Below are 17,762 nucleotides of genomic sequence, written 5' to 3' on the forward strand. Positions count from 1 at the left end.
AAAAAATATAAAGCTCTATAGATGGAAAAAATATTGAATGTGTAAAAATTACTTAAAGTCCATTAAATATGTAACCATATGCAATGCCACAGTAATGGTATGATCTGAAATAGTCATGAAAACCCATTGATGCTCATGTCAAAAATCACCTTTACCTGAACGTTTGCCTTGTTTATGAAAATTCAAATGATCTATTTTATTTCATGTATTTAGACCTACAGAAGTGCCTTATTTGTGGCACCACTCCAGCAAACACCACGAGGTGGGTATTTATGCGACATACATGACTCAAGTCTAAACCAGCTGCGCGTGCACATCAGAACTATCAAACCGATTATCCTTCCTAAACACACTTTACCGATCAACTCAAACAAAGCGAACGCCGCTGTGATTTAGGGAAGCCTTTCCAAAACAAGCACGTGTTATCACGTGTTTTGCCCCCAACGTGTGAGAAACGGGGTTAAACACATCACAACACAGCAGCAGTTGTTGTGAACAACTGCTGATCACAGATCAGATATTCTTTCTGCTTATTGTGTTCAAATAAACTGTGCGCGCTCACCAGAAAGGTGTGTGCCAGTTAAAAAGGTTCAAGCTCATTTGGGATGCTAAAATCAAACTGCTTTTCCTTGGGGTTTGGGTTGGTGGAATCCCATGAGATCGAAAGACTTTAGCAACAGATGCCCAGAGCGATATCTTAGGATGCCAAAAATTTAATCAAGGACTTCTATTATTCTGGAGACAAGAGCTATTGTTCCCATTCACATCAGTGCTCTTTTGGGAAACTGGGATACACACAATTGCTCAGATTAATTTTTATTCAAAAATAACATCTGAAAAGCAACCTCACAATCTACTTCACGTACATCAAAATCACACACCTCAATATAAAAGAACAAATCAAAACCTGCACAAGAAAACTCAGAGCCAGCAAAGAGAAATCCAGTGTTTTAAGTGAAGAATGTTTTGGTTTGATTGTCCTTTCCTTCCTACCAACCTCGTTTTCAGGTGACTGAAACCTTCACAGCATCCTTTTATCTCATCTTCCAAAGCACAACTGTAGGCACTCATTATTTACTTAAAAAAATCCACCCTCCAGCTGATTAAACTCCAGAAATGAGCTTGTCAGACCCCTCCCTCCACCACCCAGATGAGAACCCCCCTGGTGTCCCCAACAGCCGTGTGAATAGCGTGGCGTCCAACAAGCGGCAATCACTGCAACGGCACTTCAGGACAAGAGCTGGCAAAGAGCAGGGACTCGTATCGCAAAAAGATTTCATCTGAAAACCTGCACGAATCAAGGGACGATGACAGTGAAAGGGAACAGGGGCTGGAGTTCGTATTTTCCAGCTACTTCGGGGAAGGACCTTAAAAAACCTCAAACTACAAACACAGCAGCAGCTCATGTAAGTTCCTGTGAAAAGCTACTTTTTTGAGTAATTTTTAATTGCCGTTGGACACTTAATAGCCATATCCAATAAGCATAAAATTAGGGAAGGTCGTCAGTATGCAGCTTTCAGCGTTTCTGAACATAAAACACCGGGAAAATACCCTCTTTGTGCAATTTTCCAGAATTATTCCTTTCACTGCACTACAAACCCATTTCTAAACCCCAATAATTTGGTTCGTTAATCTGTTTACATATTCTTCTTTTGCACAGCACAGCCCATAATATGCAAACATGTTGCCAACCCAGTAGTTTTGTAAACTGTTTAATACTGAAATATTTACATTACCATTTTGCCGGCCAAATCCTTTCAGTGTACAAAGGAATCATCCAACAGCTACTCAGCCAACTACCTACAAGTCATAATTCGTCTGTACAACAGCTAATGAGATGAAAGAAGATACACGCAAAAGCCGTAGGCTGACTGATACAAACTAATTGCAAGCAGAATTCGATGACAGAAATTTATGTAATTCTATTAAAGGAAAGGCAGTCGTGTAGGAAAAGAGGGAAAGGTCAGATAACCACGTAACTCCCCTGAATTTAAATAGAACGCACAAGGAACTTTATATACACATAAAAGGACACAGTAAGGCCTTTACTTACATTTGACTCTATTTCTCCCACCCCTTCCTATAATATTTATCAGTTTATACAGTGTATTTAACTGTATAAATATATATATATATATATCTATCTCGGTATACTATATATGCTTATAATTGTATAAATATATATATACTTTATATACCACATGAACACATAAAAGGACACAGTAAAACTTTTACTTACATTTGACTCTCTTTCTCCCATCTCTTCCTCTATTTATCAGTTTATATAGCATATTTAACTGTTGGTATCAACTATATACATTTCATATACCATATGAATACATAAAAAGACACGGTAAAGCTTTTAATTACATTTGACTCCATTTCTCCCAATCCTTCCTATAATATTTATCAGTTTACATTACATATTTAACTGGAAATAAAAAGCCCAGCACGGAAAGCCCCCGTGACAGCTTACACACCGATGGAGCAGCACACAGGGTATTTTATGTCCTCATCCTGAGTATATCCCAATATTTAACGGCAAGGTTCCCACAAAGAATTTTCTGGGTATTACAGCAAAGTAAAGTCCTGGCACGAGGCGCAGCTCCTGCTATCCGCATCTGCAGCATCCCCTCTGAGAGAAAGCCAGTGTTAATGCCCTGCCCTGGCACTGCTGCGAGCCAAATAAATAGCAATATTGTGGATTCAGGCTGCATCGTGCCCTGCAGCACTGGAGAAGGGTCTGAATGGGAGATCACGTAGGCACAAAGCCACGCGACATACGATTTGCAGAACCATTTACAGAGAAATTTTCCACTTTTAACCCATACTTAGTCCTAAACTGTTACTTTATTTGATATAGAAGTGTCAAAAATATTTAAGACGTTCATAACGACATAGGATCAGTGATGGAGCAGTCCTGCCTACAGACGTACATCTCTACCATAAAACCCTCAGGACTTTCCCAGCAGCTTTATAAACACTCTATTAGAGATGACGGAGCACCGTGTACGCACAACAGAGCAAATACTGGCACTCACGGAAAACGACGATTATTGGTGCGAACATATGGCGACGAAGGGATAAGAGCTCCGCTCCTCTCTGAGTAGTAGGTCACCCCACACGACAAAGAGCGCCGTAAACTCACCGGGAAGAAACGGGAATTTAAGGTCTACAGCTGCTCTTGTAGTGCTTGGCAAACAAGGAAAACTGGGAAGAATTATTCGCTTTATAAGAGAAGGCTGCGTTCTCACAAGCAGTCAGCCTTGTACAAACTAACCTGTCCTCCCAAAAAAAATCATGAAATCCAAAATAATTTGTAAAGACAACAAAATAAACATGGAACATATTTATGTTCATGTCCCTTCTCACCGATTATATCACAAGAAGGTACTGTCTAATGTAAAAATCTACTCACAGTGCCAAAGACGTGCCGGCAATTCTACCTTACCACCTACTTTGTGCTGCTCACACTCAGGAAATATCTTTTCTGTGAAAGCAAGATACCAACCAGCAATTGAGATACCCACTGGCCACATGAGCCACTCTGGGATTAAAATAAGAGCTTGGTTTCAAGGCAAATGAGTTTGTTTTAACAAAACGCGCCTTAACTGAGCTTTATTGAACTCAACCATCAGCTGCACCAAAACACACTCGAATCTCTTCGGCAGAGCTCAGCATTGCCCAAGCTCGGCTCTGGTATCACTTGACCCCTTTGAGCTGTCCTGCCTATTCCATCACATCGATTTGACAGACTATGTGCAACGTGGGGGCCGGCAAAAGGAGGAGGGTTATAGCTATATATACAGCAATTATTTCAGCACTCCTTAAACCGCTATACTTGTTGATCAATCCCTTTTCTAATAGTAGTGGGAAGCCTGGGCAGATCAAGGGATTCAGGCTGAGGTTTCCATTGGAAAAACCCATTCCCGGTCATGAGAAATAAGTGGAACAAAAAAAAAAAAAAAATCAAGATTATTGTATTTCCAAACTACATTGTAACTTATACTTTGCCTTTCACACCAGAGAGCTGGAGGAAATCAGGCTCAAGATCAGACACACCAATGCCAGGCAATTAAATGAGCGGATCACTGATGCATAAATAAAGTTTTAGATTTACAGCGAACAAGTCTACTGTAGAAGAACCAAAGGTGACTTCTCAAATGGTTCTTATGTCAGCACCGATCTAAAAAATCCAGTGGAAACTCGAAGGTCAGGTTCCCTCCCCGCTGGCACCTCCCAGGGCCGTACAGGAGGCAGCAGGGTTAGACCCGAGGACAAGCGTGATTAAAAGCCTGTCCTCGGTGTTTGCATAACTAATCAGTTGAGTGTGGGGAGTCATTTTATCTGAGCAGTACTAATGAGCTAAATCATTATGATTATTGCTGTGATCACCCACCCGTAAGCGCCTCGCCCACAATTTATTTTTACCTTGTTCCACAGCAAAGCGTACGCGGGTCTAGCGAAGAAACCTCGTCCTGACATCTTCTCTCCACGAACACATGCAGCCTGCAAGCTCATCACTTACTAAAGCAGAAATATCTACTTTTTCATTTCAGCTATCCTTCCTCAAGCACTTATTACACAGCAAACGGCACCGTTCCACTTCCATACCAGAAATCCTTGCGGCTCCGCAGCCCTGAAGCTGGAGGACACAGGAACCAGCCTGACCTCCCGACCACCGATCAGCAGCAGCCCTGAGCTCTGATGCACCGAGATAATCATATCTCTGTGCAAAATAGGATTTCGACAGCAATAAAAGCAACAAAAAAAATAAATGCAACAAAGGTCATTTTAAAGGTATGTCAATGGCCACATTGGGGATCACCCAGTTTGCACTGAGGGCTTTGTTATTTACCATTAATTCCCACAGAACAAGCTCTCCGAGGCAACTGAATTTCTTTTTTTTTTAAAGAACACATCTATTGTGCCAGATCTGTCCCCTGGAAGTTCACAGCCCACGATAGCCATCAGCCCTGTGCGTGGCTTTAAGTTGAATGTCGTAGAGACAAAAAAGTTGAACCACGGCCCTTCTGTGCAGCCTGGGCTCCTGATGCTCTAACGATCAAAAAATACACACCTAACGATGCACCCTATTAAACACAGCGGATAGTCCTGCAGGCTGTCATATGTTTTCATACCTATCAATATCCATTACCAAGAGGAAGTTTCCAAAATATAACGGAAATCATGTGGAAGCATGAAAGAATTATGTTCCCTGCTATATTGGCAAGTGATGCAAGTTAGTGTTTTCCATCCCATTCTAATTAAGGATGTAATTATAATTTAGAAATGGTTACTATTGCCTCCAAATAAAGGCTACTTTAGCAGGAAAAAGCGTGTGCGCTGGCTACAATTGTAAACACATCTCTTTATCTAAGAAATTAATTATTTTTTTACATAACTATATTTATCAAATACCAAGGAGAAGTGAGAAACTCTTCCACACCAGCGACGTGGTTCCCTTTAGCAGACTCGCAATATATATAACTATTTCATTTTATTTTCACTCAGCAAACAGTTTGTAAAGACCCGCGATTTCATAAGCAGACTCTCAAAGGGAAAAAAAAAACCAAAACAAACCCAGTCACCTCCCCGATTTCCTGCCGAATCCCAGCAACCCCGGTGGGGAGCGGGGCAGGACCAGCCAGACCTCTACCCACGCCTCACCTGCTCCATCACCCCAATTTCACCGCAAACAGCACCCGGACAAAGCGGATGGACCCACGGATCTCCCCTGGAAGCGCCCACCGTTGGGCTTCAGCATGGCAGAGCTGATTCTGTAGGATGAGCCCAGTTTCCCCTCCCAACATCCCAAATAAATGATCCCAGGGTAAGGGGGGGATTCGCAAGAAGGTCCTGCCACCCCCAAACAGGTGGGGAAGAGAGGGCTTACTGGGATCCCCCCCCCCAGCCCTCCCCACAACTATGGGGTCCGATTCTGCTCCCTAAAAGAAGTGACTAATCCATATTTTGAGCTTAAAGAATTCCAAATATACCCTAAACCATCCCAGTTTACCTTTACTCACCCCCCCCAAAAAAATACAGCTCCCTAACCACATCCCAACCAAAGTGAATGTTAGATTAAAACCCCTTTTTTTGCTCTAATATAGGGCAATAAAGAGGAGTTTGTACGCTATCCCCACAGGCATGTACCTTCACAGCACGTCGGGTCCGTCTTGTCGCTCAGGGGGGTTCCAAAACAGGCAGGGGGGGACCCCAGGGCTGACCCCCCTCCAAGGTGATCACTGCCCCCTCCTCTGCCCAGTTCCCATCGCCCACCGATGGGATCGCACCCTGGGACCAGCGGCAACCCCACTGCTCGCTCATGGAACAAACGCTCCCGCTGCTGCTCTCCGCGGCTGGAAAGGGGAGATTAGGATCTTCGCCTGGTGCGGATTGTGCTGAGCCTTAGCTTGCTTTCATGCTTCATTAAAAAAAACTATTGGTGGGTTATTTCAAGCATATATAAAGATATCAAAGAGCCACGTTGCTTATTCTGCTCTATTACACGAGTTGTCTTTGTTACAGGAAGGAAAAGAAACCATTTACAGGTAGCAAAAGCATAAATCCAACCGCACGGGGAACGAGCAGCTCTCGGGGGGAGCAGTCAGAAGAGGAGAGGGTTTGCATCCCACCCCAGCACCGAGTGCCTCGCCGTGAACCAGAAACACTCCTGGCTGCAGGGTTACCTTTTGTGCTCCGAGGGGCTGATGCCGCTGCTCCCGAAGGTCAAGAGCGAGGGATTCCTAACTCTCCGCTCCAGCTGGGAGCGCCTCTCCAGCACTGAATCACGCCGGGTTAGCCCAGCACACTGTCAGCGAACGCTTTACTCCAGCAAAACTCCATATATGAGGCTGTGGGTTTTCATCTCTTGCCAATTCCAAGTGGGTTTTGTTATCATTGAAGGAATGTAATTACGTAGATCTCCCTATATTCAAGGCTGTTACTCAACAGACCGAACACAGATACCTACACGCATTTTGAGACGCATGACATCACGTTTCAGCTCAGTTAAGTGGCTTTTAGATAACGAGCAATGCTCTGTCCCGGAGAATGCGGAGATTAGATAAAATATGGGAGAGCGGTGATTTCCAGCCATTTGTTTGCACATACTAGCGTAAAGTTTAACAACACAATTTAATTCATTTTGGTACATTAATTAGTCATGCAGAAAGCATTCAAAACAGACCGAGCAACAATTCATCAAAAAGGCATTAGTATTAAATCAGCATTGGCTGCCAGTTGAAAGCTGCTAATAAAGCCAGGAATGCTTCTTGCTGATGGGAGAAGCTACACAACCTGTCCCCCGCTCCCACCCCACGGCTCCCAGCGCATCAGTCGGGGCAGGGGCTCTGCTGGGAGCCCAGCGTGGCACCACCGGTCTTTCCTGCTCCACGCTGCTCCCGTTTCCTCTTCCACTGTTTATGGGAATATCATCTGCAAAACATAAGCGCTTTCAAACAGTTCTTTGGCGCAGCCAAAGATATTTTTTTTGTCCTCTGCGCTTTGAGAACCGCCACTTGTACGTCCTTACGGGTAATTTCATATTTTAAGAGCTGCTCTGCTGCTTTAACCCTTGTTCGCTCACTGGAAAGGCTGCGAAGTCAGACCTAAGTCTTGAATTAATTGCTTATTATTTAACTAAGCACGGCAGTACGGCATCTGGGAAAGCTCTACGCTTTCCTCTTGGGGTTATTATGGCATAAATATTAATTTTAAAGATTCCCGAGAATTTTGCAGAAAAAAAAATGCGTAATGGAGCACTGACCCAGAGTCAAAAAAAGAAATAAGTAAAGGGCAAACCTCCTTAGACCCCCGTGTCCTACGAGTCAGGTAAAGGCTGAAGAACTGGAAGAAATTACAGAGAAAGAGAGAAACGGTTTAGCAGAACAGGTGATAAATATAGAGGTCTGGGAAAGCATTTAAGGGACCAAGGGCCAAATATTTGCGTGGGCAGGACAAGATCCCCTGCCCTGCCCTGCCGCTGGGTGCTCCTGGTTGACGAGGTGCTTGGGTAGGTGATTTGAAAGGCAGATGCCAGCGGTAGGTATGAGACCTTAGTCAGGGCTGGGCGTGGAGGCAGGGAGCTTGGTGCTGAGCAGGCAGTGCTTGGACGGAGAAGACAGGAGCCAGAAAGCCCACGCGAGGAGGAAGTTATGGAATCTCCAGTTAAATACAGGCATTGCTTGGTCCAAGGAAGGGCATCTGACTGGGTTGGAGCACTGGGCTCACAGACTGCAGCAGATGCAGCACCGCAAAGTATTCGATGGTCCTCTATGAACTGAGGATGCAGCCAGCCTTACCCCCAAAAATCAGAGAGAAATCTCCTCGTCAGGGGAGCTAATGAGACAACAAGGGTGAAAGTGGAAGAGACAGTGAGTAATGCTAACAGAGAGCAGACACCCTGGGACTGACTCAGCTCAAAAATCATCCTTCAGACTGAAATCCCAGCCTAATACACAGGATTTCATAACATACAGGTAACTGTCCAGAGAAGCTGTGGATGCTCCATCCCTGGAGGTGTTCAAGGCCAGGGTGGATGAGGCTATGAGAAACCTGATCCAGTGGGAGGTATCCCTGCCCATGGCAGGGAGTTAGAACTGGATGGGCTCTAAGGTTCCTTTCAACTCAAACCACTCCATGATTATTATTTTCATAGCTATTCCTATGAATACTGTTAATAGGAACAAAATCATCTGGCTGGTGGTTTCAGCGTCTGTGAATGATCCCAACGAATCGATTGTAACAACACAGACAAAGAGTTTACTGAAGAGAAGATGAAAGGAGCAGCAAAATTAAGAGGCAAAGATGAAAAGTTTAAAGGAACAGGCAGGACATCCCACAACGGCACACGGATCATAAGGGTTACGAGTCTTCCGAAGGTTACAAAAGCCTTGTGTTTCTGTAGGGAGATTATGAGGTCGAAATGCCTCATTGAAAAGGGGTTTATATGAATCCATTTACTCCAACTCACTCCATCAGTACCCACAGAATGTACACTTACCTGACTGTACGCGCATGTATAAAACAGAGTTATTTCAAACAGCCTAAAAACATCGTATATAAAGCCACCATTAAAATAACTCGTAAAATTATGCAAGTTATGAAATAAATCGTAAAGCATTTTAAGAGCCTCATACAGGCTTGAGGATTAAAGAAATAATTAACGCTAACCATAAAAAAGCTAGGTAATTTATTGTGAAAGACATCTATTTCTTCTCCTACGGAGGATTGCTCACTATAGCCAAGCATCATACGCTTTCCTTTGCTGAGAGGTCAAGCGCTGATGGGATATTTAAGGCAGGCTCACGAGCAGCAATTAAGCACAACAGTCCAAGCAAGTGCTGCGGTGTCTCACGCCAAGTGAAATCGTGTAATCCTGAAGCATCAAAGGCCAGTTATTAATAGTTACTATTCATTCCTTCATTTAAAAGATTACATGAAAGAACTATTAATAACAATTGTAGACCAAACCAGCCAGCAACATTAGTTCTTTTGATAGCAAAGCTTGGGTTTGTCTTCGTGGCAAATGAATAAGTGACATCTGTTCTTCCAGAGATGGTTTGGAGGGCTCGGGGGGGCCTTAAGCACTGTGACTCTCCCTTTGTACACTATGTAAAAATAGATTTGAATCTTTACATATCTTTAGACACTTCCAAATTGTCCAGTCATGAAAACACATCATTATTTAACAGTATCTTCAGCGCAGCCCTTGGTTTCTGTGCCAGCTTTCAATGCATTTTATTCATCCGCTCGCTTGTGATGAGTTATGAATGTTCACTTCGTAGCTGGGGAACATGAAAGCCGTTTCTTCAGCTGCACAAAGCTCATCCAAGCAGCAGTGTGCATCTGTGGCTCTTAATACAGCTTGATTGGATTCCTCAAATTCCCCATAAATGCTGGGGAAACAGCTAAACTGGGACTACTATTGTTTGGTTCTCTGTGTCCATCATAACCTAGACTAGTTTAGGCACAAGGCTGAACTTTTCCTCCGTGTCTCCAAGCAGTAACTCCCATACTAAGCTTACCTTATCATTACTGTTTATAATTCTCCTTTACCAGCATCAGATACAACACGTCTGTCTATATTAAATTTTTCTATCTCCTTTTTTAAACGCTTTCTGCCACTTCTAATCACATTTACAGCTCCGCTGAAGCTTTGCCAAGAGCACTTAGTATTCAATGTTTCTGAAAGAACATCTTGGTTGTTGCAGTAGCAGAAAGACCCCATGGCCTATTGGCCATAACTGCCTGGATTTAGACCAAAATTCCCAAAGACACAGCACGAGTCAATCTTTAACCTTTGGCATTGGCAGAGTTAGGGCTGCACAAAAGCCAGGGTGTGATGCTCGCACACTTCACACCTCCCAGCAGGCCCTCCAGCCCACTCTCTCCTGACTGTTCACCATCTGGGGCAGAAAAGGCTATGAAGAAGTAGTGAAACACTACAGTGCTTCCAGGTACCCTAAGCCTGGATATGCCACAATGCTAGTGGGTGCCCCTGGAGGTGTTCAAGGTCAGGCTGGATGGGGCCTTGGGCAGCCTGATCCATCGGGACATGTCCCTGCCCACGGCAGGCAGGTTGGAACTAGATAATCTTTAAGGTCCCTTCCAACCCAAACTATTCTATGATTCTATAATTGCATCCAGTCTAACATTCCAATGACCAAAGCAGTATCAAAAAGAAAAAGATCTCAGTCCAGGTCGGCATCCCTTCATTTTCAATGGTAACTCTCCAATACAATTCCTTTTGGACATCCTTTTGAGTAAGAACAGTTTAGTATAACAAATCACAACGCCTATTTGGTGTAACTACAAAAAAATATCTCAATACTTCAAATAAACAAGAAAATATTGTAAGAAAGAAGAAGGTCACGTTTACTGAAAGGTGGGCAGATGAAGAAAAGTTGGAGGGAAAAAGTAGGACTGCTTCAAGGCCAAGAAGGGAGCATAGCATGGAGACATAAGTGCATGGGGAAGGGGAACAGAAGATTTTAAACCATCTGTGGTTAAGCAAGAGGGAAAATCTCTCTATCATAGAATCATGGGATGGTTTGGGTTGGAAGGGACCTTAAAGCCCATCCTGGTCCAAACCCCCTGCCATGGGCAGGGACACCTCCCACTGGATCAGGGTACTCAAAGCCCCATCCAACCTGGCCTTGAACACCTCTAAGGATCCTCAAGGAGCTGCCATCCTCTGCCTGAGAAGAAACTAGTTTAATTAGCTAGTGCAGGGTTCTGTGTCACAGCAGAAGCATAGACATGCCCAAAATCACCTTCTAAGGTTTTACTTCATGGACAACCTCAGTTGAGTTTATATATATATGTGTGTGTGTGTACATATATATATATATATAATATGTGTGTGTGTATATATATATATAAAAGAGACAAAAGCCTGTGGCCCAGTCACCAGGGAATAAAGGCAGAAGTTCTGGCCAAGTAGTAGCTACAAAAACATATTGGATATTAGAAAAAATGTCTTTACCAAAAAGTGGTGAAGCCCTGGCAGAGGCTGCCCAGGGCAGCGTGGAGTCTCCATCCCTGGAGGGGTTCTAAAGTGGCCCTTTGGGACACGGTTTAGCAGGCACGGTGGGGGTGGGCTGACAGTTGGACTGGGTCATCTTAGAGGTCTGTTCCAACCCCAATTATTCTATGAAATACTTGCATACAGTGACATGACACTGTATTCCCCGGGAGAAGATATTAAAGGTGTGTGGCATGTTTTAACATGCTCCATGATTTATATCCCATGGTTTCAGCGTGCCGGTAGCACCCACCAAAAACAATAGTGTAGCAAATTGGTTACGGTGTGTTTTTTCCCCTTTCTCCAGGCTTTGGCAGGAGACACCTCTATGCAAGGAAAGGAATTCTAGGGGCAGATTACCAATCATGGAAGCTACAGTTGGGATCCTTCCTGCTAGCTGAAGGATGCTTCACACAAAGTGCACTTCTGGATCAGCAACAGCTATAAAAAACACAGAACCATGAAACCCTGGATTAAAAAAAAAAGGAAATTGAGAAAATTCATGGAATAAAAAGGCGGTTAAATAATTTTTTTCTACATGGTGGTTTTTTTTTTTTTTGCAAAGAGCAGGGAAAAAAGTGCCAGGCATGAAAGAGACTCTGATTGCCTGTTATTAAGCATTAGTAGCACCATTAGTTTATCTACCAGAGTGAAAATCAATAAGGAGCCTAATGAGAGGTTTGGTTCGAGGCACTGTGGCGTTTCATTACAGACTGGTGGAAAATTGGAAATGAACCCGATAGCTCTGTACTCCATTAACTCTTTCTCTCGGATCTGTGTGAAAACGCAAACACACATGCCTATATTCAGCTGCACTCACTGGAAGAGCTCCTGATGAGTTTTGGACAACTTCAATTCCCCTCCAGTAGAAGATTTCTAACTCTTTTTCCTCTTCATGCTTTCCAATGCAGTATTACAACATTAAAATTCATTTATCATCGGTGATACAGTTTAAATGCCAGTTGAGCCTTTGATCAGAAGCTGTCAAATCATGGCACAAAGTATAATTAAGGAAGCCTCCCGATACTCCTGGATTTGCTAGTGCGATACAGCAGCATCACTTCACCTCTCCAGCACCCTGCAAGGAAACATTAATTCCTCCAATAACCTGCTCAGCAAAGATAAACGCTATCTCCAACTCAAGAGATAGGGAGAAGATAGAACGCAAAATGAAGTATAAGCTTGGACTGGGTAAGGAAATTAAATTCATCACCTTTACTTGATAAGTATCTTAGAAACTCCAGCGTATGTGAATACAGCAGCAGTGCCACACAAAGAATTAAGAGGTTTTGGAAACTTTTCATGCATACGTTAGAGAAACAGGAAGAAAACAGGAAAGATTTCCTATAGTTTAGGTTGATGTCAGCAATAGAACTGTTTGAACCAGATAATGATAAGGTCATTTCATTCGCAAGGAGACATACATTAATAGAAGACTGCCACATCATCTCCCTTTTCCCCATAGGCTCGTGCACACGCAGCATCCCTGTGTGGGTATCACAGAATCATCAAGTCCCACCATCAGCCCAACACCACCATCTCTGGCAGTGGTGGGTTTTCCTCAATAAAACCCACCACAACTCTGCTTTGGGAAGGAATATCTGCTGGAATGAACATTAAACCAGCAGGATCTGCCCTGCCAAACCACACATTTCTACTTGTTTGCTGGATCTTGACAATCCGAAGATGAGTTTGAGTTACTCATAGTAGATCCTATACATATGAGCTTATATATGGACACCGCACACTAGGGACCGTCCAGGTTCTGTGATAAATAACAGAGGATTCTCATAAAACAACGAAATTACATCTTTTTGTTTGGTTGGGGTTTGACCATTCCTTCTAGAGGAGCACGTAAACCCACTGCTGTCAAGTAACTTCTACCAAGAGAAGTTAGAATCATAAAATAGTTTGGGTTGGAAGGGACCTTAAAGATCACCCAGTCCCACCCCCTGCCATGGGCAGGGACACCTCCCACTGGATCAGACTGCCCAAGGCCCATCCAACCTGGCCTGGAACACCTCCAGGGATGGGTCAACCACCACTTCCCTGGACAACATGGGCCAGGGCCTCCCCACCCTCATCATGAAGAAGCTGTACGTGAGGAGCACCTCTCCATCTGCAAATGCACCACAGCAGTCAGGTGCAAAACACCTGGGCTTTCTGGAGATGATCCTCTTTGTTTCTTAGAAGAAAAAAGATCTTCTGAAGAGGATTCCAAATAATTTCCGATATTCATAGCTGCCTGCTTGTTACAGTCGGAGCCTCGATTAAGCAGAAGGGAAATACCAGTGATTAACGTCTTGGCTCTCCAGCAGAGCTGGGGAGAGAGCACAGCCAAGATGATATTTAAAAATAGTAGTAAAAAAGGCGGATTTAAAAGAAAATACTGAAGAGGACTAAACCAACAGGTTTTATTTTCTTCCCTCAGGGAAGAAGTCTTTAAAGCAGGTGCAGAGATAAGCAGCAGAAGGCACAGCAAACACGACATGGAAGAAATAGCAAAAATACCTGCATACACAATTACATCTCCTTCCAGTGGAAATGGTGCCAAATGGCATAGAGGAGTTGGGCACAGAAAGACGTTGCAATCACACAAAGTGAACACCAACCTCTTCCTTTGACCATTTGTCTTGTTACTAAAGAACATCATTCAATTATGTCACTGATCCCAGGCTGAAGGAGTCTGTGTACACTTCAACTCTTCATCTCAGGTTCCATTAAAAGACTAATGGGCATTTTTTCCCCCCTAAAGGTTTTTGCAAGATACTGGGAATGAGAAGAATCTCCTGAAACCTGCCCCTTTACCATTATCATACGGATGACCTTTGAGTTTGGAGGCACTTCCAGCCTTCACCAGGACCATTTGATCCGTGCAGTGCCCCAAAGCAAGGAGCCCTTGCTCACTTTGAAGTGAGACACTTCACTTTATTAACACCTGATCCCATATCCACTGAAGCCGAATTAACGCAAGTCATCCACCAACTGCAGTCTTGTTTGATTAGGCTGTAAAAAAAAAATAATTAAACACATCCTTTTCCTGTATTTCTGATTAATATTTTTTTTTAATTATCTAGAACATCTTGTGGTTTGCCTCTTGCTTTTAGGTCAAATTTCCTGGATATCTACTGTCAGCAACCTAATGGCATTGCCCGTTTGCCCTTGTGCTACAGACAGAATTGATTTTCAGCTGGTTGTCTTCTTTGGGCTTATATGTAAAGGGAAAAAATATGAAGTGATGGAATGACAAATAAAATATAAATATAAATATAAATATAAATATAAATATAAATATAAATATAAATTCAGCAGTAATTGTCCAAACTACCACACTAGCAGTTTGGCAGAACCCCGATGCGATGTTGCCGTGTTTCACAGGATGGAGAAAAAAAAGTTTTGCATTTACTAAAATAAGAAACAAAAGAAGAAGGGAAAGCAATTGGGAAATGTTTTGCGTGTCTTTATAGTTAGGATGTTAATGGTAAAAAAATCACATCTGTGTTCTTCCTACAGGCTTAAAAAAAGCCCCATTTGCTGATCATGTCAGCTCGCTTTGAAATCCCACAGCAGATTTATTATTTCCTTTGGAAAAATTGTACTTTGTTCTTCCTACAATATCATTCCCATCAAGTGTAGCACGCCAAAAGAAGCTGCTTTGGGAATAAGCCAAGAAGATTGAGACAATGTGGTGCACTCCAAGCACAGACTATTTACGGGCTATGAGAGCAAATCCTTCTGTAATTTTTGAAGTCCACATTTGGTGTGAGTTAATGAGAAAGTTTGAGAGACTGAAAGGTCTCATTACGATATGTCACACCAAGATCGCATCTTTGTTTTCTTAATTCTCTATTAAGCTGCTCCCAAGCTGCCCAAAAAGAATCTTTATGAGAGAGGATGAGATAAACTATGAGACTTTCAGTGCAAAGATGGCCTGTCCAGATCTGGTCCTGTTCCTCTGCTCTTGAATGAGTGAATGAGCCTCCAAGTACCGAGAAGAGAGACTGACAACAGAGCTAAAATCCCAGATCCCAGAATCACAAGGTTGGAAAGGACCCATTGGATCATCGAGTCCAACCATTCCTAACACTCCCTAAACCATGTCCCTCAGCACTTCAATTTTTCTCCCACTCCATTGGCATCTTTTTGGGCTGAGAGTTCCTGAGCACATTGACATAACTTTAGTCCTCTCTTCTGTTTAGGAATCTCTCCTTTTTCTCAGGATCCCAATCATTTTTCTACATCATTTACGAGGTAATCCTGAGCAACAGCTGCAACGAGTGGATTACCTGCAGGACTGTGCCCAGCGGCCACAGCGGCTTTGCTCCGAGAGCTGCCTTGCCAGGCCAGCCACCTCCTTCCTAAACAGAAGGACAAAATGAGGTGACATAGCTTGAAGAAAAATTACTTCATCACTAGTAACAGATTATTTCTTCTCATTAATCTTCCCACATGATTCAGTAAAATCCTTTGAAGTGAAGCCCTTTCCTAAGTGGGCACAGAAAAACCTGCCCCGGGAAAATCAAGGTGGTCAAAAGGAGTTTTGGCCCACAGAGGAAAGCGATTGCTGCAGTTATTGATTACCCGAATAACTCTACCACCTTTAAGTCAAGTGATCAGTTCCAAATACACACAGCTTTAGGTATTAATGAAGCAGTTCACCCAGAGGCTTCATGGGAGCTCTGACTCCACTCTTGCAGCAATCACCATCTCGGTGGCGTTACGGCAGTCTGCACTGGACTGCCACCTTATTTGTTTCACCCCAACTTCTCAGTTCATTGCATGCCGTGATGCTGTTCAAGCAGTAAAAAAAGAAGAGTGTTCCAGGCCAGGTTGGATGGGGCTTGGAGCCCCTGAGCCAGTGGGAGGTGTCCCTGCCCATGGCAGGGGTGGCACTGGATGGGCTTTGAGGTCCCTTCCGACACAAACCATTCCATGATTCTATGATCAATACATCTTCTGTGCTTATATTTAGAAGGTTACGTAAGACCACCTCAAAGTACTACCAAGCGCCACTCACCACTCGTTAAATAACTGTGCTTTTTTTTGTACTAAATTAATAATAGCAATTCCTATCAAATCTTTAAATTACATTTTGGCATTATAATTGTACTTCTTGAATCTTCTTATCTAATGGGAGAACAGGCAATGTTTTGAAGTATTTCTACTGAACCTGAAAATAAACACAACTTCTCCTACCTGTTTACTTCTCAGTAAGCAGTTTAGGCTAGCAGCCACGGAGCCAAGCAGTCTGCTTCTCCGCAGAAATCAGAGGAGCTGGAAAATTGCATCAGCGTAAAGATAAATGCCCTCACCTGGGAGAAAAGGATCCACAGAGAGCAGAAAAGAATGTAAGATGAGATCTACCACAAACGCCACGATGATAGTAGCTGGGCAACACACAGACACTCCCCGAACTGCAAAACTCAGGAAACACAACTGCAATCCAGCCCTGTCCCCACTGCTATGCAAAACGTTTGCCGTTAGGCTGCAGAGTGCTGCTTTCCAAATAACATCGATTCAGTGGGATACACGGATATCGTTTAAAATACACAATGCGCTTGTTTATTTCTTTCTGGAGTACTGGAAAATCAGATTTTTTTTTCCTTCTGTAAGTCTCGGTTCTGAATATCTAATGGTGAATATGATACATTGCTCCGGGGGAAGAGAGGCCAAGGGGAGTTAATCCCTTTTTTTGCCCTTTTTTTTTCAGTTTTCTTTTTTTTTCGCATTTTCTTCAAGTTCATTAGCTGTCACCTGAATGATTCTTTTCTTAAAGCAGCATAAGGACAGCTGATCACCTCCAGCCTATTTTCATAGCTGATATTACTACATTTTAGCTAAATTTTAACTGCTACAAAACTCCCCGTTTGAGAATAAACAACGCTCTGACAAACAGCAGCAGCTCAGCATTAACTCACAGGGCTGGGAAAGCCAAGCACATTAATCAAGAACGTATCTGAACAGGACACGAATGCCTCACAGCCACAAAGCTCTCCAGCTCTTCTGCTGTGGCCCAGCCCCCCAAATGGAATTTAACTCCGTTGAGCTACTCACGTGCTTAAATTTCCATGTGTGCCTAAAATAGTTCTAGATTGGGATGCAGTCCAGCTGGCAATTGGAACAGACTCATTGGAGGGTTATCTGGACCCACTGCTGGGATGGAGAAAGGTTCTCATTGCAGCCTGGTGGCTCATGTGAGAAGTGGAGGTCTTGGTTATGCATCCTGGAAGGT

General features: G+C 43.3%; 1 protein-coding gene across 5 annotated transcripts in view; it reads right to left on the reverse strand.

Moving 5' to 3' along the window:
• The window catches only part of LYPD6 (LY6/PLAUR domain containing 6), a 50,808-nt gene extending 33,974 nt beyond the window's left edge, over positions 1-16,834 (reverse strand). The window contains exon 1 of one of the 5 annotated variants that reach the window (XM_054069362.1): positions 16,727-16,834. The gene's annotated coding sequence lies outside the window, so the exon portion shown is untranslated. Of the gene's footprint in view, positions 1-2,480; positions 2,665-6,156; positions 6,306-6,692; positions 7,021-16,726 lie in introns of those variants that run through there. The other 4 variants (XM_054069359.1, XM_009560081.2, XM_054069360.1 and 1 more) reach the window with 4 other exon arrangements.
• Between the last annotated feature and the right edge of the window lie 928 nt (positions 16,835-17,762).

Source organism: Cuculus canorus, chromosome 6 (assembly GCF_017976375.1).
Source record: "Cuculus canorus isolate bCucCan1 chromosome 6, bCucCan1.pri, whole genome shotgun sequence".
Taxonomy (NCBI): Eukaryota; Metazoa; Chordata; class Aves; order Cuculiformes; family Cuculidae; genus Cuculus; species Cuculus canorus.